The sequence below is a fragment of the Polypterus senegalus genome, chromosome 6 (assembly GCF_016835505.1).
Source record: "Polypterus senegalus isolate Bchr_013 chromosome 6, ASM1683550v1, whole genome shotgun sequence".
NCBI classification, from domain to species: Eukaryota; Metazoa; Chordata; class Cladistia; order Polypteriformes; family Polypteridae; genus Polypterus; species Polypterus senegalus.
In genome coordinates this window covers 142,583,199-142,599,132 of record NC_053159.1, presented here as the reverse complement: position 1 = coordinate 142,599,132, position 15,934 = coordinate 142,583,199, and positions in this window count along the sequence as shown.

Below are 15,934 nucleotides of genomic sequence, written 5' to 3'. Positions count from 1 at the left end.
TTTTAATGAAAGTAGCCACTTTAATTTACATGTTGTGAAAAAGATCCAAATTAATAATTTAAAATAATTTAAAATGATTAGAAAAATGTTGAGATTAAATAAAACATGTAATAGACCTTGTGAGATGTCCAAACACTCTACTGGCAGAAGAGATCAGGAAAGGCAAAATGTTTTAGAAACACTGGAGAACAATGAACTTGTAAAAAGATATCGATTTAACAAATCTTGTTTGTCGAGTGATTGCTCCATCCGTACGGAGAAACCATGTGCTATTAGCCAAAATAAAAAATGTTGGCGATGTCTCATTTTTTGGGCATGGGGAAAATATAGATTTGAAATGGTGATGACTTGGGTATGTTACAACCAACCATATCTTAAATTTTATACCAAATTTTGAACACCCAAATAATAAGTTAAGTAATGGCTGACCCTGCTCTCTGACCTCCAAAGGTCATGCAAAAAGACAGTTTCCCCTCAGGGTTTAGTAAAGTATATTACATCAAAATATGCATATTTATAAATTTCCTCACCACTCCATTTGAGGTAATGTTAAAGCAAGCTGCACTCATGCAAATCGCTGGATTTCCAAAAGTTGTTGCTGTGATTGATGACATGCACATAAAGATCATTGCCCCAAGAGTGGATAAGCGTGCATATGGAAACTGCAAGCAATATCAACACACAAGTGGACATGGATGCAAACTGCATTGTTGTAGCCAACATATTACCCTGAAGATAGCCGGGACTGGACTGGATGGGTAAATGACAGTGAGATGTCACACTGCTTCATTGAGCTCCACATTCCATGTACCCCCTGGAACATTCATGTTACACTTTACGAGTCCATGAAGGTTCACAAAGGCAGGCAGAAAGTCCCAGGGCTCTGGATAAATAGAGAATTTCAGAAGATAAGGGAACATCATGGAGAGAAGTATGGCACGTTACTCTGGAAGACAATCAGCAACACTGGAAGAGAGAAGGTGACTCCAGAAACAGCACTGGAATAGCCGTGGCTAATTTCAGTAACTGTTACTTTATGAAGAGCTACCCGTGGCCATAACACCGGGAAAGTAATTCCTCTGAAGGTACAGTTATGCATCATTCATTGTAAGAAAACATATCTGGCTTCTCTCTCATTCTGCATGTATGTTTTGGTCTTTCCATATCAGTGCTCATTATGTTATTATTCTTAATAATAATAATCTTATTTATAAACGTCTACGTGTGGAAGTGTGTGTGTCTGTCTGTCCAGCCCGGAAGTGCGAGGCTACAGCATGAAGCTGAAAGAAAGCGACTCTGTCGCCAAAGTGAAAGCGCAGAGAAAAGAAAAACCCACTTAGCCTCTAATGCTCTTGCGAGATGAGCACATTGGCAAAATGAAACCTCATAGGAGAGAGAAATTCGCTTAGCCGCTGACAAACAACGGAGGCGAGCACATTGGCAGAACGAAAATGCCTGGGAAAGAGAATCTTGCTTAGCCACTAATGCACAAACAATGCGATTGATTGATTGAAGTGTCAAAATCCATGGTTTCTAGGAGCCCGGGCTTTTTACAGCACAGGCTTACACAGCTAGTAATAATAATAATAACACATTATTGATGCTGAATTATGTGTAGCTTAAGTGCAATATCCTGCCTTATCATGTTTCCCTTCTTCTTCTTCTACTGCTACTTTGAATATTGTTATTATTACTATTATTGCTATTATTATTTTAATATGTGTGGTGAAGCCTTAGCGTTATTATCAGAAAACTACAAAACATCATCACAAGTGCCATTTTGTAGCTTTGGGTGCTGTAAAATTGTAAAATCATTCATTTTGAAACATGAACTCCTACTCCTCACCAGTAGTGCGTGTAGAACAGTTAATGACTGCTTCTCATGTCCTACTCTATGGTAGGGCAGATTCTTACCCTAGGTAGACTTTTAGTGCAATTCCTCAGAGTAACTTTGAGATGCTTGATAAAAACGGACACTGCTCTATGTGTTCTAGCTTTAGCTCATCTTTTGGTTCACGTCTCTTCTTCTGGTCCCTTATTTATAAATTTTTTTTTGTGTCAAACCTTCCATGGCAGAATAAATATCTTCCCACATATGTCACCCATATACAGTTGCCAATTTACCAAACATGATATACTGTATATTTTAAATTAAAGAAGAAAGCAGGAGAGCTCAGGGAAAACCTACACAAAATTGTAAGAGAATGTGTTAACTTCATACGTGTCCTTTTTAGCTAAGAATGAAACTTGTGTCCCTTGAGCTGAGAAGCAGAGCACTAATTAATGCCCCAAAATGACAGTCGTTGTTACAATTGATGGCATTTTTTACGAAGTGTATGTGCTACACAAATAAAATATGAATAAACAAATTACAACATTTTAAACAGCCTTTATTTGTACAGCCTCTTTTTGGAAGGATTTTAGTCTCAGAGATAAGCATCTGAGAGTCATTCATAAAGCCACATACCCTAATGGGTAGCCATACTGGACAGATATTTGGCACAACTTGATGTAAATCTTGTAGAGCAGATGCGTATCCTCTGGGTTTTAAGAGGACTATTTTCTGGATGTGTTTCACAAACTCAAACAAGATAGCTGCATTTTGTAAATATAAAACTCTTTCTCCATTTATTCTCTTATTTTTTAAGTAAAAAAAACTAAGACTGAACAACAGGTTTGTGGTAAAGTGTGAAATAAAGTGAAAGGTACTGTTATAAAATCAACTATTACTAAAATATCGTATAATTGTGTTAACCATGTAAGGTTGCATAAAACATGAAGATTATCTGCTTGATTACAAAAGAAGAACATTTTGTGCTTGTTAAGTAAACCGTTACACACAAAGCTTCTCATTTTACAAGTCTGAAGTGAAAATGCAAAATGATTGACATGTTGTTCCTACTTGTATAAACTTGATACTGCTCCCTCACAGGCTTCATTATTTGACTTTCCGTTTACTGTATATTTCAATGTAAAGGTTCTTTATTTGATTAAAAATAGATGTAATAGTAACAGAAATGTCTGAGCATCACTGTAATTATATGACTAAAATAAAGTCCAGTCATTTAATTTGTGTATGTGTTATCTGTTCACCGATATAAATAAAAGCTTAGAGTTTATTTTTAAAAGGTATTATTATGTCCTTGGAAGTGTGCCGCTATTAGAAAAGAAGACGTTCTGAAAACAGGAACATATGTAAAGTTAATCGTTTGTGATGGAACATTTAGTCGGAGAGATCCTTAGGTTAAATTAAAGCTGGGTATTAGGATTTATCTGGGTGCATGCTGACTTCATTAGGCTGCACATCTGGATAGCTCTTCTAGTGTTTTAACAAAAACTGATTGAGCACAAACAGTTTTCTGAGAGGTAGCATTTTCTAGATCTTCATTCTTCTTGATGAAAGACACTTTATTGAAGTATAACCAGTTTTAGATATAGTTCATCAATCCATCCACTTCAGGACGGAATAGAAGATACAAATATTCACCTGAAAATTTCACAAAGTCTCTGTGGCTCTAAATGTTATATTTCGGAATGTGTTAAAGAGTAAAATAAGTAAACAGAATTAATAGTAACAGTGGGAAGACACTTAGTGATTAGTGCTGCAGCCTTACAGCCACAATCTTTGATTTAAATCCCTGCTCCGTCACTGTGTGGGTAAAGTCTACACGGTTTCCAGGTCCACCAACTTTAATCCTAAAGACATGCCATGTTAGTTAATGACACTAAATTCAGTATGAGTGAATGTCTGTGCATTGTGATGGACTGGGCTTGTCCATGTATTGTTCCTGCTTTCTGCACAATTCAGTCAGGATAGTCTGTTGCCCTTCCACGAGCCTTAGTTGAATTAAATGAGTTCAATAATAGATGCTCGAATGATACTAGATTCTTTACAGAAAAGAATATGTGCTATATAAAATAAACGTTTATGAGAAATGAAACTAGTTTGTTTCTAGGAATTTATCAAATAATTTTCAATGGCTGAATTTAGTGCTGTTTTGTAGATTATGCAGTAGAAATGTAAAAAGAGGTGCAAAAAAGTACAAAAAAAGATATTTCAAACAAAAAGAAAAATAAAATGAAAACAAGCATGTGTGGCACAGTGGTAGAGCTGCTACCTCAAAACAAGAAGACAAGGGTTCACGTCTCAGATCGCCCCTGCTTGGAATGTGCATGTTCTTCCTTATGTACGTGAGTTGCCTCTGTGTGCTTCCACTTACTGCCAAAAGACATGCAGGTTATTTGTAACGGTAATGCTAAGTTAGCTCTAGTGTGTGTTTGGTGTCTGGGAGTGTGTCCAAGGTTTGTTTCTGCCATTGTACCCCATGCTGGCTTGAATAGGCTGCAGCACCTCCTGCGACCCTGATCTGGACTAACCAGGTTAGAAAATGAAATAGCAAGAAAAAGACAAGAATTATAAAAGCAAAAATGGGTGGCACAGTAGCGTTGCTGCCTCAAAACAAGAAGACTAGGCTTCATGTACCAGATTCTCCCTGCGTGAAGTTCTCCCTGTGTTTGCATGGGTTTCCTATGGGTGCCTCAAAGTGGCTATGTTAAATGGGCCCTAGTGTGTGTGGGTGGGTGTTTACTTTACAATGGGCTGCCTCCCTGTCCAGAGATGTTCCTGCCATGCACCCAAAAGCATGCTGGGATAGGCTTCAGCTTCCCCAAGAGCCTACCATGGATAACCGGGTTAAGACAATGTATAGACAGAAAAAATGCAAACAAATGAACAATCAGCAAATAAAAATGCTGGACATGATCCAATTCCATACTTGATCCGTTCAATTAAGGGTTGTGGATGACCAGAACCCTTTGCGGAAACACAGGTTCAATTAAGAAGAAAATCCAGGTAGTGGCACCAATTTATTACAGGGCATACTCACTTACACTCATATGTAGCTACTGCATTTTAGAGCTGAAAACCCTAATAGTGAACATAATATGCATAACTTTACAATTCAAGGTTAAAACCAGAATGAAGTACCCCTAAGGTCAAGGCCTGAACAAATAACAGTCTGTGCTGTTATTAAAACAGCCATAAGGAAAGACAATGAAAAAGCAAACCAGCCACTACCAACCCCACTATCGCTATCAAAGCGTGGCATAGCAAGCAGTCCTTCTAAGGACAGGAAAGGTAATTAAAGAGTAATACCGTTAGTAAGAATCCTTTAGATCAGGGGTTCTCAGACTCGGTCCTGGGGGCCCACTGTGGCCGCAGGTTTTTGTTCCAACCAGCCTCTGTTTTTAATTGGACTCCTGTGCTAATTAAGTGAACTGTTGTTTCCCAGATTCCCTGTTTTGGGAACAATATACAAATTAGAAAACTAATTTTGTTAAAAAAAAGTATTAAAATGTACTAAGCAGTTATATTTTTTTCTTTTTAACAGTATTTTCATCTTGATTGTCATTCTGACTTTTCTAGGTGTTCTAACTGTTTCATTAATCTGTTATTTACTACTTTGTTGGGCTGACGCTAAAGTAGTTGCAGCCTTTCACGATTGAGTGTTGTTTGCTTGGGTTTCTGCTCTGTTTGTTTTTAATTGTCATTATTAAGATTCAATGAAGGGAGCAAACTGCACAGAGAAAGGGCAAAATGTAATAAAATGAGAGTTAAGCATTTAAATCCATAGCAAAAACAGAAATATTTCTAAGTTTTTTATAAATGTAAAAATCATGCTGCTGCACTTTTCTGAATGTAGAATAAAAGATAAATAATACCAGCTAATTAAATGAGATCAGTACTATCTGGTGTTGTCACTGATTAGGAATCTGGTTGGAACAAAAACCTGCAGCCACAGTGGGCCCCCAGGACCGAGTTTGAGAACCCCTGCTTTAGATAATGGGGGGGGGTGTTCTCGCCCTTTTTCTCTGTGTTAACCCATACTTATATGTCTCCGTGGGCACAGCATCTCAATCACGCATCACAGGAAGCTGAAGAAGCAATTGAGAAAGATCGCACCCTCATGTGCGGGTACGACTCGCCCCAATTACTTCACCAACTCCCCGCAGATGTGCAAGTGCACTCACAGAGATTGACATGGCCAGTGGATTATTCTAAAAAAAAAACCTGACCATTCTTTCAGAGCCATGGACCGGCTATACCACAGGGGGCTTTGTAACAGCACTTGTTCTTGTAGCAGCGGAGCAGGCAAGAAATAAAAACAGATGCTACACTGTCACCATCCTAGTATGCCATGGCAAGCAGTCCTTCTAATGATAGCTAACTAATTAGAACACCAATAAAATGATTAATAATCTGTTTGATTACTCCAACCTTGAATTTTTTTTTGTTACAATATGAGAAAGAGACATACATAATACTTTGTATTATTACTACCTATGTACTGAATATACACAGGACTTACTGCAGGTCATACAGTACATTGAGTCTCTGAACTACTTATTCAGGTATTTAGAGTCCAGTAAGACAGAGTAACAAACCATGAAACCAAGGTGTTTCAATTTGACTAGTGTTAAATATTATTGTGTCACAGTTCCATGAATATGAATAGGATATTCAGCCAAGTCACTATGGGTGTGGAGTTTGTGCATTCCCTTGTGATCATAATGGCTTTCACCAAGCACTTGGGATTCTTCGCACACATCAAAGGCAACACATTTAAGTTTTTTTTTTGAGACACTAAATTGATCTAATGCATTTGTGCATGATGCTGCTATATGATCGCATCTCATCCAGGGTTTGTTTCCTACCATGTGCTTTACACTGTTGCAATCCTGTAATGGAGGAAATACATCCAGAAAAGAGGTGGAGGGATGCTTGAATCATTTTGATCACTTACAAATACTTGATTAAACAGCTGTTAGCTATCAGTTTTCTACAAAATGTTAGTTTAAAATATTGTCATGTTCAAGTAAATAAAGAATCTTCAATATAAATTAAAATGAGCATGATTCTATCAGTCAAGAGTGGGCCAGTAACTCTCACACATTCACAACTCTAGGGCAGTGCAAGGTAACTGAGCATAATGAAAGCCAGGTGTTATGAAACTAAAGATCAAAAGCTGCCCTGGTAATGAAAACCCACATTCTGAGAAGGTCGGTATGGGAAAAATAACAATAAAAAAAATCCCACCACCGAGCTGCAGCTGTGTATGCGCCAATGTACGATTTCCTAGGCATGTAACCCCGGGGTACATGCTGCATATTATTCAGAGATCCATCCAACTAATGTTTTGTTTTTTTAAAGTGTTAGACTAAGAAATATCCTCAAATCATATATCCTAATTAAGGTGTGCTTATTTCTATTAATTTCTTCTGATTCTGTGATTCTGTACACAGATTCTATCCAGGATCACTGAGCCTACTAATCCAGATTAAATTCATTACAGGTGGTGTCTACCCCCTATGGCATCAGGCTAAAGTCAGAAACCAAAATTTGGAGAGGTGACAGGCCACTGCAAGGCACACTTACATGCTCACATTTACTTATACAAGGATTATACAAGGTTTAGAAGCATATAACAGGTCAAAAACAGTCCCTGATATGTGCATAATCTTCCATTGTCAGACTTGCACTGGAAACACGGAAGACAAGTTTTCTTATATTGAAACTTTTGGCACTTAATTGTTACGTTTATAGGCTTTTTTTTTATGGTGATGAACCATACTCCATTAGCCTCCACTGTAATGTGCCAGTGAGAGAAAGCTTTTTTTTAAATTTATAGAAAACACTTCAGAACATAGTTTAACATGGCAATTGCAAATATATCATGTTTGTGAAGAAATAATGTAACTTCAATTTGAAAAATACTGAACTCACCTGTAACCCTACCTGAATGTTTCTTGAACTAAAACCCAAGAAAATCCCATTCAGGCCTGAGGAGAATGAGTAGACTCAACACAGACAGTGACCAGGCTGGGACTTAAACTTCAGTTCTTGACCGTGTGAGGAAGCAGTCCACTGGACCACATTACTTTATCGTAGATTACACTTAGGAACTATCCATGACACTCTCCACTATCTCAGATGGTATAAGCTGTTCACAGTCAACAGTTTATTGTTTTCAGCCAACATCTAAAAATAGGAAAAATATACAACAAAACTATAACAACAACAAAAACAATATTTATTTATATGGCATATTTTCATATAAATGATGTAGCTCCAAGTGCTTTACAGGATGAAGAAAGAGAAAAAAGAGAAATTATAAAAATAAAATTACTAATTAACATAGAATAAAAGTAAGGTCCGATGGCCAGGAAGGACAGAAAAAAAAAACTCCAGATGGCCAGAGAAAAAAAACAAAACAAAATCTGCAGGGGTTCCAAGGCCACAAGACTGCCCAGTCCCCTCTAGGCATTCTACCTAACATAAATGACCTCAATCAGTCCTCATAGTTTTCAGGCTTCACATGGAAGAACTTGATGATGATGGTCATGTGGACCTCTGGCCTTTAATCTATCAATATAGGGACAAGTATGGTGCTTTGATCGGGTGGTGGTGGCGCAGACACCGAAAACCGGAAAAAGAACAGCAGAGAAAGTAGGGGTTAGTATAGATTTCAGAGCCCCCATGAAAGATAATGATAATTAAATGCATATACAGAAAATTAGAGTTAAACTAAAATGAAGCTATGAGAAAGCCCTGTTACAATAGTAGCTTTTTAAAGTGCTCCACCATATTAGCATAGCGAATTTCAATACAATACAATATGATGCAATTTATTTTTGTATAGCCCAAAATCACACAAGAAGTGCCACAATGGGCTTTAACAGGCGCTGCCACTTGACAGCCCCCCAGCCTTGACTCTCTAAGAAGACAAGGAAAAACTCCCAAAAAAAACCCAGTAGGGAGAAAATGGAAGAAACCTTAGGAAAGGCAGTTCAAAGAGAGACCCCTTTATAGGTAGGTTGGGTGTGCAGTGGGTGTCAAAAAGAAGGGGGTCAATACAATACAATATAATACACAGAACAGAACAAATCCTCAATGCAATATAAAAATAACAATTTTACAAGTACGGAGCAGTATTTAACAGTAGATGAAATCACATAATATGATTTGGATTTGTTAACAGTCCTGGAGACCTCATCCATCAAGCTACCTCCCCCATTTGGCCATTCCACAGCTGAAACAGCGCTGGGCCAGCCAATCCAATGAAAGGACCCCTCTACCCCACAATTCCTGCGATCCTCCATCAGGGATGACTTTACCTTAGACAGTCAAAACAACTTGGCAGGTGGGCCGTGGCACCAAATGCCACATTTGAGTACCGAGAAGAGAAACAGAATAGGTGAGGGTTGGTATCCAATTATAACTATCATGTTACTTATGTCTTAATGCTAATGACTAACAATAGAGATGCAGTCTGTACAGTTAATCAGCAGCTCTAGTCAGGATATGCTAAACTGAAGTAGTGAGTCTTCATCCGGGAGAGACCCAAGGGGCATCTCTTATAGTAGCAGGCAGACAATTCCACAGTTTAGGGGACCTGTAACTAAAGGCTCGACCTCCCACTGTTATTTTATTAATCCTTGGAATCATAAGCAGACCAGACCAGCATCTTGAAATCTTAATGTGCACTCTGGTTTGTAATTCATGATAAGTTCAGACAAGTAAGCCGGACCTTGGCCATTTAATGCTTTATATGTTAAAAGGAGGATTTTGAAATCTTCCCTAAACTTAACTGGGAGCCAGTGTAAGGATTTAAGAACTGGAGTTATGTGTTCATATTTTCTTGTTCTTGTAATAATTCTTGCAGCAGCATTTTGGATTAACTGGAGGCTGTATAAAGAACAGTTTAAACATCCAGTGAACACCACATTGCAGTAGTCAATCCTACTAGAAATAAATGCATGAATTAATTTCTCAGAATCCTGTTTATTTAGAGAGTGCCTTAATTTCCCAAAATTTTTAAGATGGAAGAAACATGATTTGGTCAACTTTGTAATATGCACTTTAAATGACATGCTACAGTCAAAGATAACTCCTAGACTGCGGGCTGATTCAGTAAAATTATTGCTGCTTTCAACTGAGTTAAATGATGACAAAATATTTTCATGATCATTCCCTCCAACAATTAACATCTCTGTTTTATCTATGTTTAAAGACAAGTAGTTCTCCTCCATCCACTCTTTAAATTCACTACCACAACTAATTAAAGACAACATTGGAGAAACTTCATTTGATCTAAATGAAAGGTATAACTGGGTGTCATCTGCATACAAGTGAAAGTTAACATTTTGTTTCCTAATGATAGATCCCAGTGGAAGCATGTAAAGTGAAAATAGTAAAGGTCCCTGTACTGAGCCCTGTGGGACACCTTATCTCACTTCTGTGTATGATGATGGAGTACTGTCAGCACATATTGGAATCTATTTGATAAATAAGAACTAAACCAAGATAGCACAGTGCCTGTAAGCCCAACATCATTTTCTACCCTGGGCAGTAAAACAGAATGGTCAATGGTGTCAAATGCTGCACTTAAGTCTAACAACATAATTACAGTGGAGTATCCTTCATCAGAGGATATCAGAATGTTGTTTACAACCTGTGTTAGTGCCGTTTCTGTACTGTAACCATTGCGGAAACTGACTGGAATTTCTCAAATAAATTATAATGCGTAAGGTGTGACTGAAGCTGATTGGCGACTACTTTTTCTAGTATTTTAAAGAGAAAGGGTAAATTTGAAATAGACCTATAATTATTTAGTATTTGTGGTTCTAGGTCTGACTTTTTAAGGTAAGCTATTCCAGATTTTAGGTGCATAACAGCAGAAGGCTGCCTCCTCACCACTTCTTTTAAGTTTCGCTGTTGTAATTATAAGCAGACACTCATTTGAAGATCTAAGGTTACGATTTGGAGTGTAAGGTCAAAGACATTCTGAAATATAAGATTGAGTGAGATTATTTAAAGTTTTGTAAACCATGAGCAGCATTTTAAAGTTTATTCTAAATGACACGGGTAACCAATGTAGTGACATCAGAACTGGAGAGATGTGCTCGGATTTTCTTTTCCTAGTTAAGATTCTAGCAGCTACATTCTGCACTCATTGCAATCGATTGATGTCTTTTTTGGGTAGTTGTCAGAGGAGTGCGTTACAGTAATTTAACCGACTGAAAACAAAAAGTGAAGTAATTTCTCAGCATCTTGCAAAGTTATAAGAGCTATAACTTCTGCTATATTTCTTAAGTGAAAAAATTCTGTCCTAGTAATCTGATGTGATTTAAAATTCAGGTCAGAGTCAATAATTACCCCTAAATTATTTACCTATTACGCCTAAATTATTTATTGGAATTTTAATACTAATGGATCAAGTTTATTTCTAATAAATTATATACATTTTTGCCAATCACTAAAATTTCCGTTTTCTCCTTATTTAGTTTGAGAAAATTACTACTCATCCAATCAGAAACACAAGTAAGACATTGTGTCAGTGAACCAAGAGAGTCAGGGTCGTCAGGTGCTATTGATAAATACAGTTGTGTGTCATCAGCATAGCTGTGGTAACTCATGTTATGCCTTGAGATAATCTGACCTAATGGAAGCATGTAGATCGAAAAAGAGCTATGTACTCTTCTAAATCTTGAGGGACCGGACATTGTGGTTTTCAGTTGTTTGCCTAGGTGTCAAATCAGTGGAAACTGGCTGGCCTTCTCCATCTCCAGTTCCAGTAATCATTTTCAAAGCAAAGGGTGAAAAGTCTGGAATCAAACCTGTGTGCAAGTGCCAAATACAATTAAAAAAAATCTGTATGCTGCCATAGTATTTTAAAACTTTTAACATTTGTTTGAACTATGGTATACTGAATGTCAAGTCACCTTTGTAAATAAAGAGTGGTAGGAAGTGGTCTTTCTTCTCTATTGCTTTTTAGGCTATTCCTGTTTAACTCCTGATGATTCTAGAAAATCTCTATCCTGATCTGGAATGTGTACCAGATTAACCAATCACATAAAAACCTATTTAGCTATGAAGCACAGTATATCAGATACATAATCACCCTTTGTATACTGAGCTAACTCACACAGGGGCATTACTGTGGTATTGGCATACACCAGCTTGTCAAATAATCACGCCCCTCTGAAATTATGCCAGCCACGTCCCCAGGGAAACTCCACCTCTTGTTTACACCATCCTCAGTTAATGTCTGAAAAATGTGTTCACTGTATAAAAATGATCAAATAAAACACAAATGGGAGGGATTGGCGGGAAAAATGACACAGTTGTTACCACTGCTGCCTTTCAGCATAAAAAATTGTGGGTTCAAGTACTACACTGGTCACTGTTTCTGTAGAGTTTGCACATCTTTTCTTGTTTCTGCATGGGATTTCCTTAAGACAGTTCAATTTTCACTTAGTGCATATGAGATCAGACTTGGTCTGGTGAGTCTTGTGCAAATGCTGCCAGGATAGACCTTGGGCCCTGCACCAATGAAATTATTAAATTGATCTGACAACAGATGGATTCATAAAATAAATATTTCCACCCTGTTTTGTTGAACAAGATCCAAGTTGCCTTTTCTCAATTTCCTCATACTCTTGCATGATTTTTATACATTGTTTTATTACCTTAGCAGCAATTCCCTAGCATTATCAGTAAATAAAGGAACATTAAATTATTTTGAGATAAATGTTTGTTATGACATTTTGCCACAAACTGCCAGAAGAAAGCGGTGCCTAATGCTGAACTAAAGTGAACTGTGATGCTAAACTAAGTGGCAACATTACCATTAGTGTCAACTCCAGGAGTCTTGGTAGAATTTGAATGTCATATGTTAGAAAAGCTAAAACTTTTTCATTTAAAAAGAAATATTACTGCCTTAGGTAAATAACCCAATTTCAGGGAAATACAAGACAGCCTTTAAATAACATAACTGCATGTGAAAGGTAGCACAGATATTCGGGAGGGCTCATTTGTTTAATAACATTAAATGTCAGTGTTAAAGTAGTTGTCATCCAATATACTGTTGGTACCTTGAGCCAAATGCTGCTCGGATAAGTACCCTGAAATGGAATAAATGGGTTCGATAATGGATACATGGACAAGGTATATGTACTATAAATGAGAAATGACTGTTTTTATCTACATTTTAGAGCTTAGCCATTCATTACATCCCATTTGCTCAATATACCTGTCAAAGTGACTAGTTACAATGTAACCAGTTTGCATAATCAGAATGTTTGGCATTGTTTATGTTTCAGCACCAACGAAAATTAAAAACACATTCATATAAGGTTATTACTAAGTAACTAGAGTAGTAAAAGAGTCACTAATTTACCATAAATTATTAATAGTACTATGCATTATGTAATCACATTCTGCTTTACATTTTCTCGTATTACAACTTCCCTTACAGTGCTGAAACCACACATCTGTTCAGAATGGCCCCATCGTAGACTTGCAGGCTGATTTATTTGTTCTACATATTTAGGTCATTGTATTTGTGTAAGGAATCAAGGGAACAATCTTTCAAGCTCCGAGAGATATTCTGTTCATGGCTCACCTATAAATATGCCAAACATTACTTGGTGAATGTGTGTGTTTTATGGATAAAAGCAAAGGACTACATGAACAATGTATGGATTGTAAATGTAAGAATAACAGGAGTGAAGATTTTTATAAATTAACGTGAAAGGCCCTGAGCAAAGCCATATGGGAGAACTAGAAATATTGCTGAACTGAGGACTATCTAGGCAGAACTAAAAACCACTCTGGCTTTATGGGGAGCAACTATGAGTTGGGTGTTTGCATAGAGGTCAATCTTTTTGTGGAAGAATGCACTGACAGGCATGTTAACTATAAGACACAAAGGAAAATGGAATAAACTTTTGGGTTTTTGGACATTTAAATAAAAAGAAACGATTGTCATGCAGTAATGGCTGGGGCCATCAGAAGGCAGCACTGTGTGGCAGGGCCTCACAATTTGCGGTTGCCTGATCTCATTATAGTATTCATATTACAAGATTATTTACTAGGTCTACTTACTCTGATACAATAGGTTATAGCAAAATACTATAAATACATGACATACTGCTCAAAGGCTGCAGGTATTAAATATTATTTAGGATATTTTTGATCATTTTTTACATTCATTTGCTTGTTTCCTTGTTGACATCATCTGGTGTTAGGGTTGTGCTGATTTTTAAGGAGACCTCCTGGTGCTGTGCCACCAGTGCTTGTGTAGCAATTGTTGATGTAGTAGAAAACATCCATCCTTTGACTGAACTTTAAATCAAAATAAGGGAAAGATTATCCATTTATATTTGGGTTAAGATTTTTAGCTTCTTGCCTTCTCAACACGATTGCAGTCCATTTAAGAAAAGTTATCAGATTGATTGATCAGCATGTCTCTTTTTTTAGTTTTGGTCAAAATCGTATAAGTTAATTGGAAAAATATTCTCGTTGATCATCCTCAAGTACCCAAAGAATCTACCAAAGGGAACAACATACTGAAGTAAAACAACTTTGTTTAAAGAGTCCAAGTGGATTATGGAACAAATGTAATTATCTAATCATACAAAATACATGAAATGTGAAAGTAATAAAGATGGGTCTGATACTACATTAGTATTAACGTTTTTGGTGTCGTAACCCACTTTTTCCCATGTAAGCATCTTTGCAACCTACCAAAGGTTCTCGTTGTTAAATATTAATTAATGACAGCTAGTTGTTAGTAGTCTCACTATATTTAATAGGGTGGGCTCCGGTACATTTGTCCACCTACACGATGAGGTCAACAATTCAGCATGTTAGTTAGTAAATTAGGTTACCTACACCAAAGTCCAATGCATTTCCATGTGCCCACACAATAAAAATGAGCCATAAGTAATTGACACCTACATTTCTGAACCACTGGATTGCAGAATGCTTCCAGTGGATCACAACTTACTATTATTTATATTGGCAGTTAGTCATTGTTGGTGGAATTCGATTCAGCAAAGAGGGGACTGCCCTGCTGTAGTGATCAATTCAACACTCGGACAATCATGTTGGATTCACCGCCTACCACTTGGTAGGTTGCAAAGACACTTATATGGAATTTAGTGGGTTGTGACGTCAAAAAAGTTCAGAAACTGAGTGCATGCCAGCTGATCAAAGTGAAAGGGATCGAAATTGCATTGGTGGGATCTAAAATAAAGGCAATTTATCCTTTAATTATTTTTAATAAATTCAAAGTCACATGCCTGTATTCAGTCATATAATGGCAGTTAAACCCCACCAAATTACCTGATGCACATGTCTTTGTTATCTGGAAGGAAAGCCAGAGTACTCAGGGGAAAAAAACCCATGTAGATAAGTAGACAACATCAGACAGAAATTGAGCAGACCAAGACTTGAAATGATTCTCCTAAAGGTCTGACAGCAGTATTAACCATTACATCATTGTTTCCCCCTTGTAAATAGTATGGATCTTTTAATTTCTCTAATAATGAATTAATTAATTCTCCAATTAAGGAGGGTGCTCCATGTTGGTGACACGTCATTCATTGGTGTGGCCTGCAGCGTTCTTTTCTCAGTTAACATCAAACTTGGCCGTTGGGTATCTAACATATTCAAGGGTGCCTTGATAACTGAAGCCAGCATCTTTAAACACCTTATGGATATCTGTAGCAGATTGTGAGAAGACACACTCACCCTTTTCCACAATGAACAAAAAGTTTAAAGGAAGTAGATAATATCTTTAAGGTACAAATAATTATCTGAACAGTATTAAGATAAAGAAGAAACCTTTAATCAAAGTCACAATAAATTAATCTTTAAAACAAAAACTATTAAAACGTAGCATAAAAACAAGAAACACATGTGAATTGTTTTCAATGGAAAAAGTTAATATTTAAAAAGAAGCCCACCCTTTCGAATAACAGCATGTCGTTTCCTCCCACTCAGCATTTTGCCTTGATCGTTTGTCACCCACAATTAAAGTCATTTTTAATCCATCTGACCACACAGTCAGAACTGCCATGTTCATCTGGA